Source organism: Lactuca saligna, chromosome 1 (assembly GCF_052625555.1).
Source record: "Lactuca saligna cultivar CGN05327 chromosome 1, ASM5262555v1, whole genome shotgun sequence".
In the NCBI taxonomy this organism is placed as follows: Eukaryota; Viridiplantae; Streptophyta; class Magnoliopsida; order Asterales; family Asteraceae; genus Lactuca; species Lactuca saligna.
In genome coordinates this window covers 70916012-70925322 of record NC_136417.1, presented here as the reverse complement: position 1 = coordinate 70925322, position 9311 = coordinate 70916012, and the positions used below count along the sequence as shown (strand labels likewise).

The 9311-nt window shown below is 35.9% G+C and overlaps 1 long non-coding RNA gene and 1 pseudogene across 1 annotated transcript; both read right to left on the bottom strand.

Moving 5' to 3' along the window:
• Positions 1-1728: 1728 nt before the first annotated feature.
• LOC145008211 (carboxyl-terminal-processing peptidase 3, chloroplastic-like) lies at positions 1729-8864 on the bottom strand (annotated as a pseudogene).
• Positions 6094-6454, bottom strand: LOC144999375 (uncharacterized). Its single transcript, XR_013660854.1, has 3 exons — positions 6375-6454; positions 6245-6299; positions 6094-6155 (listed from the first exon to the last, which is right to left on the bottom strand). It is a non-coding gene; the product is annotated as an uncharacterized LOC144999375 (long non-coding RNA).
• Positions 8865-9311: the final 447 nt, after the last annotated feature.

Sequence of the window (9311 nt, the reverse complement as noted above, 5' to 3'; positions counted from 1 at the left end):
AGGGTGTTTTAGCCATTGTGGCCTTATAAGACCTTTGACCAATTTAGGCATTAGTTCCAATGGAGCATTTTAGTCACTTATTGCTTATTAGCCATATTAGGGTATTAGACAATTGAGTCATTTTCGCCATGTGGTGGTAGTTTAGGCATTCTGTACATATTAGCCTTAGGTGGTCTGTCAATTGGGGAATTTGAGGCATTTTACCAGTTAAGGGTATTTTGGTATTATATTCATGAAAGTATGCTACTATTAATGGACACAAATTAGATCATTACCGGTGAACATGAATTGAGTATCAATATTATAGTGTGTTGTTATTTTATAACATAATAGACAAAACCAATTGTAGTGGTCCCATGACAAAAACATTTTTTCAGTTAAAGACAAAAGGGATTTACACTGGACCCATTTTACCCATTGTGTGCTGGAATCGTCCTTTTTGTCTATTTTCTTAAGTGAACACTTTTTGGTCTTCCTTTTTTAAGTTAAAAACCAGTTTAAATTTAGCATGTGGTCCTACAAAAAAGTTCCAAATATATATGGGTGTTTGTATAAATCATGCACATACAAACTTATAGCAAGAATGGCATAACTTAAACTTAATGATTTCATTTCATAGGTTTGTTTCTACATCTAAGTAATAAATTACATATACTATAGGATATACAAAATTAATCGTTCCTACATCTTAATAACAACGATTACTACCATAAACATCAACACAAACCGAGAACCAAAATAAGCAACTTTCACAACACCAAAATGAGAAACGAAAGGAAGAAATCATGTAATCTAAAGTTCTTCCATCAGTTGAAGAACTTGTAGTTTTCAACCCCACCCTAACCACAACCAGAAAACCCAAAAAACATTTTAGGTTGTTCACGCCCTTCTTGTTGACTTCCATCTTCACATAACCTGCCTGAATAGAGGAGAAATGATTCTTAAGATCAACAAGCACATTGACAAGTCGATTTGCATAGCCCTAACATCGTCCACCTCGTGGTAAAGAGCATCCATTTCTCTTTTCACTCTGATATGAAATTTAAATAGGTTAGCAGCAACTTCCTCATGGATTAGTGATACCTCCAACTTTGTTTGGAGTAAGGTGATTGCAATATCTTGTTCCCGAATTCTATTTTCTTCAAAATGATGACAAATTGAAGGACTAGCTGTTGGCAGAGGATGGAACTAACATCTAGAAAGCAATTAAGGTATGAAATTTTGTATGAAGAAAGGATAACATTTTTTTGTAGTTTTGTTATTTTAGGGCACCAAATGTGTAACGTCCATTCCTGTTATCGATTTCTAAATAGGGTTAATCAATAAATCGAACAATTATATAAATAAAAGCTAAATTTGTGGGAATTGTAAGTGAATCAATTAAATAAAAGGGCAATATATAGATGTAAAGTTGTTATAATAATAATAATAATAATAATAATAATAATAATAATAATAATAATAATAATAATAATAATAATAATGAAAAATCATAATTTGACTATATAAGTCCAGGGTTTAAATGGTAATCTCTAGAAATCAAATATGTAAGATAAGTTGGACTTAGGGTGTACATTGTTAGCATATAAGAATGGAGGGGTTAAAATTGATAAAAACTTAAATTTCGAATGTGCCTTCTTCAACAACAAAATAAAACACAGTGACAAGAAGAAGATTTCTTCCATGGATGGACCTGCAACTTGATACATTTGTATGGACAAATGATTCCTAACACCAATTACTACCCTCATTAACCTTAAAGACTACTTTAACCCCATTTGAGTAATATTCCTGATGGAAAGATCTTACAAAAAGAAAGTATGAAAATTATACGAGATTGACTATGATGGATGGAAATGGTAGACATTTGGTTAACTATGAGCTTCACTTCAGTTGCTTGTCAAGCATGGAAGCATGGTGAGGACGAGAGTGAGGGAGTCTTGGTTTTTGTTTTCTTTGTGAGGGGCTCGTCAGTTGAGGTTGGGTCTAGCTCTCGCTGAAGTTTCCTTTTATTACTCATGATTATCTGATTATGTGTGAGAGGCGTAATGTTCGGGGTGATTAAGCCTCCACCTAAGGTCCATGATTTCTTTATTATTGTTTGGTTATTATCATTTGAAGGATTATCATATGCCACTTTTTCATACTGAGGTTCATGTTTGGAGCGTATTTGGATGAATCAGTTTCAGACTTCGACGTGGGAGATGTTGGCTAATGGTAGAGTAAGCTCCAAGTGGAGGAAAACTAAGAGTTTTGCTTGAAAGGATTACCAATCAGATTAATTTTGATGGTTCGAGGAAGTTACAGTGTAACTTTACTAAACTTTTGGTATTCAAGATTAAAAAAATCCTTCATGGTTGTGAAGTATAAGGCATTAGTCCTTACGCATGTTCAAGGTGAGATACTATCAGATTCATGCTTTTAGTGGTGTGCGTGTAATCCTTGCATTGGAAGCTATTAGGTGAAGATCTCGTAGTAGCTGGTTGTCCCTTCTGTGACAACGTAGATTGAGTGTATAGGTGATGGTGAGGCTCATGTTAGATGCTTGACGTAAGGTTGGTTAGCTCGTTCAGTTGATCGTTATCGTTAGTAGGGTGACGGCTATGGTGATCAATCAACTTTGGGGGTATGGATGATACATATTCGCATTAATCGCTTCAACTAATGGGATTTCTTGAAGGTGTTAAATTGGTATCATTTTTTAATGTTTTGAGTTGAGAAGGTTTATGTTTGGCTTTCTCATTGATATAGGTTGTAATCACAAGTCGGAATTTTGGAGTTCTATCATTGTGGATAGTAGTGATGTAGTAAAATCTTTTGGAAATTATTCAAGGATCAAATTGGTGACGTTATGGGCTAGTTAGAATGGTAGGATTCCATTAAGTTGGAAACTTTATGGGTCCTAGAGTTCCCTTTGAGATTACATGTTGTAGATCTAATGTTTATTGGTGTATGTTATCCTATGCATGAATTTGAAGCTCCTTTATCACTCTTGTTGACCTAAAATGGAGGAGACATGCATTGTGCATGTATGTCCAAAAATCAGATAACTTTATGGCTGTCGGGGTAAAGGAAAACCCTTCTGGAAAGTTTGAACTTGTGTCTTTTTTGATGAAGCACATAATGTTTGAGTTGTACTTCTTGATAGCCTTTAGAACCTAGGTTTGAGATCTTGTATTTATGGAGTGTCTTAATGAAGAAAGCTGGAAACTTTTATCCATCAAGGCATTGGGAAAAAGTAGATCTAGATTTTTGAGCCATTGAAAATTAGTTAAAAGCAGTTTCGCATGAATAAGTCATTCAGACTGGTCCCCACGACATGAAACTAGGCTGCCTCGGCATGGAGACTAGTTATTAGTTGACTATTTTTTCGTTTTGTGACCAAGGCATGGCCAAAGGAACGCCTCGACATGGAGTGGTGATGTTTCCATTTTGACTTCATTAACTTTGATCTAGATTACGTATCGACCTGTGGGCCAACAAGGTCAAGGATGGCCACGATGTGGGGTCAAAATGTCTTTGGTAATTGACTCTTTAACATGAGTTGACTTTTGATAAACTCTTATTTTTTTTGGATGGTAGACTAAGGGATGAAATTGTATGATTGTCTACGTGGGGTATAAATCCTATATTTCGATAGTGAGAGTAGTAGAAGTTGATCATCGTATGAGAAGTGGGTCCGTTCACTATATTTGTGGGTTGAAGGCACCAATGCCAGCCCAAATGGATTATGTATGTAGGATGCTAGCTGTCTTTATGACTCTTTCATGTGTTTATATATATATATATACATATATATATATATATATATATATATATATATATATATATATATATATATGCCGAGTGGGGCCCATATGTAATACCGGTCGAGACCTGATGTCGGGCGGGGTCTGAGAAATACTGGGTGCGGCCCGATACATGTATGGTATGTTGTATTTTAGAGAACTCACTAATATTTGTGCTTATAGTTTATGTTTTTGTTTGAGGTACTTTCAGTTCCAAGGGCAGGAACTCGACGTGATTGCGTCGCATCAAGTAGTGTACCACATTTTATGACATTTTTTTGCAGTGAATGAATGGTTGTTTTGGTTGACTTAAAATTAAAAAAAATATTTAGTATTTTTGGGACGTTACAGTAAGCCCAATTCAAATTTTCAATTGATTATATGATTTGTACGCTTCAAAATCAAAAAGAGATTTTATTTACATCCTAGTAAAATAAGGTACCTGGATAAGGCAGCCATGCTCCATTCTCTCTCTCTCTCTCTCTCTCTCTCTCTCTCTCTCTCACGTATACATCCAAGATCACATTTATACCCAAAACCATACTTACACCTAAAGTCATGTTTATAGTTTGTAGAAAACTAGACTGGTGTACACTGGCTTGCTGGAAAACAACCTCATGATAACCAACAAACCCTTGACTTTATTCAAACCCCATCAACTCACCTTGCAACTTGCTCACTGAAATGCCTTTAAGATTCATGATAACCAACAGAACCTTGACTTGATTCATTGGATCTATAAAACCACATGATCTTGATTGAATCAACATGTGACCCAGAACATAGTGTAGCTCAAACTGGTGGAAAGAGATTGTCATTGAAAAAAGCATTCTTGTATTGTTTGGAATAAACAGAAAGAAGTATATACGTCTCGTTGGAAATCAAAAGAATATCCATCTTTGACGATACTCTCAATACCTAGGTGAGGAAGCCAAATTTGATCTCTCGTCGGGAACATAATGGTCGGTTGGCACACCCATCGTCACCAAAACAAAGACACACCAGCCTCGACCTTATAGACTCATTGATACTGATCCATCGAACATCACCTTTACCTCCTCACTCGCATGTCATTCCTGATGGGTTTTGAGCATAACACCATTCCTATGTGTTCATGCAACCCTAATTGCTTTGGATATAAGTTTTTCTCTAGTTATACATGAAAATAGATGTTCCAAAGCAATAACCCTAATACTAGCATACAATTTTAGAAATCAATATGAAAACTAGGGTTTGATTGTTACCTTTCTAGTTATCTCGTAATAACAAGTAATTCATGAATGATCTTGACTCTTGAAAGCTTGAGTGCCTCATGTGTTACATTTTTAATGGAATCACAAACACTAAGAGAAAAGGATGAGTGAAAGAGGGGCATAAATCGGCTAGGGTTTCTCCTTGTGAAGCAGTGGCCGATTTCATGAGGTCTAGGGGCGTTTATATACTTGTGGCTGCTAGGGTTTCCAGGGAAAACACTAATTCCTTACTTAGGGTCCAAGTAGCCCATGAACTTCCTTCTAGAACGCCTTGGATAATTTATATAGGGCCTCCTATATATTTCATTCAACCCATTCCAAGGTAGTCCACCAGTCCAGTTTGCAACTATCAATGATTTGCATAACCAGTCCCGTTACATTTAATTAGTACTTTTAATCCCAAAATTAATATCAAATTAATTTTTGATTAAATAGTAATTAAATAATATGATTTCTAATTAATATATTATTCTTATAATATATTAATAAATCATTTATTAACCTCTCTCTCCAAAAGTCATCCTGTCAAGTTGTTATGGTGAAGACAACCTAAAACGACCATGCCACATAAGTGAACACAAAATCATCGAGGGGCCCAAGATATCGCTTTTCCTGTTAGGGAAAAAGGAGCTGATAAACTTTGACTTATATTCTTGTACTATTTACTTATCAAATCGTACACAACAATACATTTTTTTATAGCATCAAGTTATTGATGCGTTTACGCATTATGAATTCACAGTCAACTTGTAAACAACAGCTAACATATCTCGATTTAAAGATTATACGATATTATCATCTCACAATCACTCATGATAAATTCCATGAAGTGATTCAAATGAGCGTGGGTTTAATCCAATACTCAAATCCTATTTCAGGAGTACTCATGAACGTTGCAGCAAACCTTTGCAATGTCTAAGCACTTAGACAATCTTCAATCCAATTCATGACAGTCTTGCCTCATTACTTACCTCCAAAGTATGATCGACTGTGGATAATTTGAATAATCCAATCATTTCTTGGGTTGACAATGACTGGAATATCCAAATCATGCTTCCCATGCTTGTTCATGGTGGTAACCCTAACATTATCTTCACCACTGAAGTTCCCCTCCCTGATTTATAAATATCATATAATATTAAGAGGTTAAAACTCAAAAGCAAAAGGGAAAGTAGTTAAAAAAATTGGTAGAATTTTGAGTACCCGATGTATCTAGGGTTTGCTCACACAGTTGAACCACCTCTTTATGCTTCCCCAGCTGTGTAATAAGTAGGGGCAAATCAGTCAATTTCAATTATTAAACTAACAAAGATTATGAATCACATTCACATACCATGAGAAGAGCCTCTCCTTTCATATTAAGTAGTTTCTCTGAATAGGAGCTTATTGACCTTCATGAAATTGGGATCTAATGTAGCAGCCATTCTACAGTCGTTTAGACATTTTCCCTCATTCTTCCAAGAGCCATGCGTATAGTTGCACGATTGCTATAACATAAAATAAGAGGCTGTCTACAAACGCCAGGTGTCTTTGTATGTTGTATTGAACTAATACCCTTTGAATAACATACTTCAGCTTCTGATAAATCTCCACTCTTATAAACCTCGTTTCCCCTGCACAAATCAATTTATTTCAGAAATCAAAACCATATTAGGTTTATACAAATGTAAAATATCAAAAAAAAAAAGGGGGGGGGATAAAACAACACCTTTTTCGCCAAGTGTTACATGTTTCTTGAGTTGTAGCCTTTGTGTGCACCCTGTTACCAGGTTTATGAAAATGGGACACATTAACACAGCCAGTTCTCAGCTTATACTTCTTCTGATGTGGCCGTTGTCTCACTGCCATGGCAGCACTAGCAAAAGATGTAACAGAAGGTGAATATATAGATTTTCATGTCAAAAAAAAAAACTTACTAGAACAACTAGCGGATCACGAGTAAGAGCATGGCCATTGATCATGTTAACAAGAAGCATGTTCCCATCTCGATCTATTGTGTTCACTAAAGTCTCATCTCCATCCAGGCATATTTGAGCAACATCAAGTCCAGCCTTCACCAAACCACCCTATAAATAAACATATATATCTAAATACTAGTAAATAGTCAAACAAAAGTTTACTAAAGTCAACTTTAGGCTACTTACTGGATTGTTTCATAGATCCAAAATGTAAGATTCAACACCCTGATTTTCAAATTCATGAATGGCGTGTTTCATATCTGTAGCATCACTCTGTTTACAAAAGCTTGTTGTTAGATGAATTTAAGATATGAAGTTATAAAGTAAGACTAAGATTTAGAGAATTAATAAGCACCCGGGAGAAGGCTAATAGCTTTACATATCCGGTTTTGGATACATGACCATTTGGTGTTCTATGAGGAATGATGACACTTAATATAGGAGAAAGTCTGATGAATTCCCGGGGTAGTTTCACCTCTCTAAAACTAGAGTCAATGGCCAACTTTTTTCCATGTAGATCAGAAATATGAACATGCACAAATTTCTATAAAACCCTTTGGAAAGGAATCAACCATTCCATTCCTTCCTACCAAACTTAAATGTAAGAAACTTACATTGTGCACTTTGACTGTAACACTTGTCCCAACATAACATCTAAGCTTTTGTGCAGCAGCTTCACCACTAATCCTTTAAACTCTCTCTCCATTTATTTCAATCAACTCATCTCCTACATGTATTCCAGCTCTAGTAGTTGGGCTACCCTCAACACAGGACAATAAAACCTGAAACAAAAAATTTTAAAATTTTTAAAAATAAAAAATAAATAAGAATCCATAACTGAGGTCTCTGGTTCAAGTCTCAGCATCACAAACCAGATGACCGGTTTCGGGTTCAGTATTCACAAATAGTCCAACTCCTTGTACGTTTCCATCACTTCCAATTCTAAAACTTTGTTATTCCTGTACAAATCATTGTCGAAAAGAAAATAGAGTACGTTCCCCCTTTTGGAATCTAGGAGTAAGAATAAGTTACAAAAATGGTTCCTGTTGTTTCTGAATTTTAGTCCAAAACTGAAAACTCTTTTAGAAACCACAGGGACAATTTTTGTAAAAGTAATGGGAAAAGTTGCACCTTTGGACTGATAATGCGAGTGAAGTGATCTCCAAGAGTAGAAAGCATTCCTTTAATCTTGCTGTATGCGGCATCAGCTGTTCTAAGTGGATGCATTCCACCATTGTTTGTTGGAATTTCGAGTCACAGTCTACAGAAAACACATAAACTTACGTTAAACTTATTGACACTAAATGACATAAAACAACAGAAATGAATCGTACCTTGATGATTAAAAGTTGGATCAACAAAAGTCTCTCGGATCAAACCCCAAGTCTCTACGAGAGTTCACTGCACAACATTCACCTGTTATGAAATCAAATTTTACCAAACCCATATAAGCAATAGATTGAACACCTTATCTGCACAACCCAAACAAACTACTAAAAAAGATGATCGAACTGAACACCTACCTCATGAGTATGAGAAGTTGGGAATGCTATTGTCAAGGACTCGACAAGAGCTGGAGAATCTAAACAAACAGAGACTGCAGCAGCGAGCCTGATCAAACCTTTAGATATTGAATCAATCAATTTCTTATTGGATTCAACTGATTCATTCGAATTTTCCTTGGGTAAAGCTTGAGGTGGTGTTGGTACTTTACACTTGCTATGGTAACCATTGAAACTGGAAGAAGATAATCAGTACTTATAGGGAAAAGTTGAAGAGGTTGGTGTTTGAGGGGTTTTGGTGTAAATTGATGAAAGGGATGAAGAATTACTAAGATCGAGATTAGGTTGGCATAGAGCATCCATGGTAGATACTCTTACTGGGGGATTTAGGGGGTTTGTACATCGTAATCAAGATGAAGGGATTTATGGGGAATGAATGAACAAGTGTAATGGTTGGATTTAGGGGGATTTATGATAATCCCTAAAATTCGGACCCAAAAATCTCTATATCGGGTTTACAAATACAAAAACCACGCTTTTTCCTGGTTCAGAAAACCAGAAGGGTGATTAGGATTTTCCAGAGAGAGAGAGAGAGAGAGAGAGAGAGAGAGAGAGAATGCAGAGGTAGAGAGAATACAGAGCTAGAGATTTGACCCAATATTTATTATACCTGGTAGAGAAGATATAAGGAGGTTTGCTAAACCCTATCGCAACCATTAATCTCTGTATCCTCACATAATCACACAGGGAGCAATGATCGATCTCAGAATTCTCACAGGTCTCGTCAATCGGGCCCCTCAGCCAAGAAGA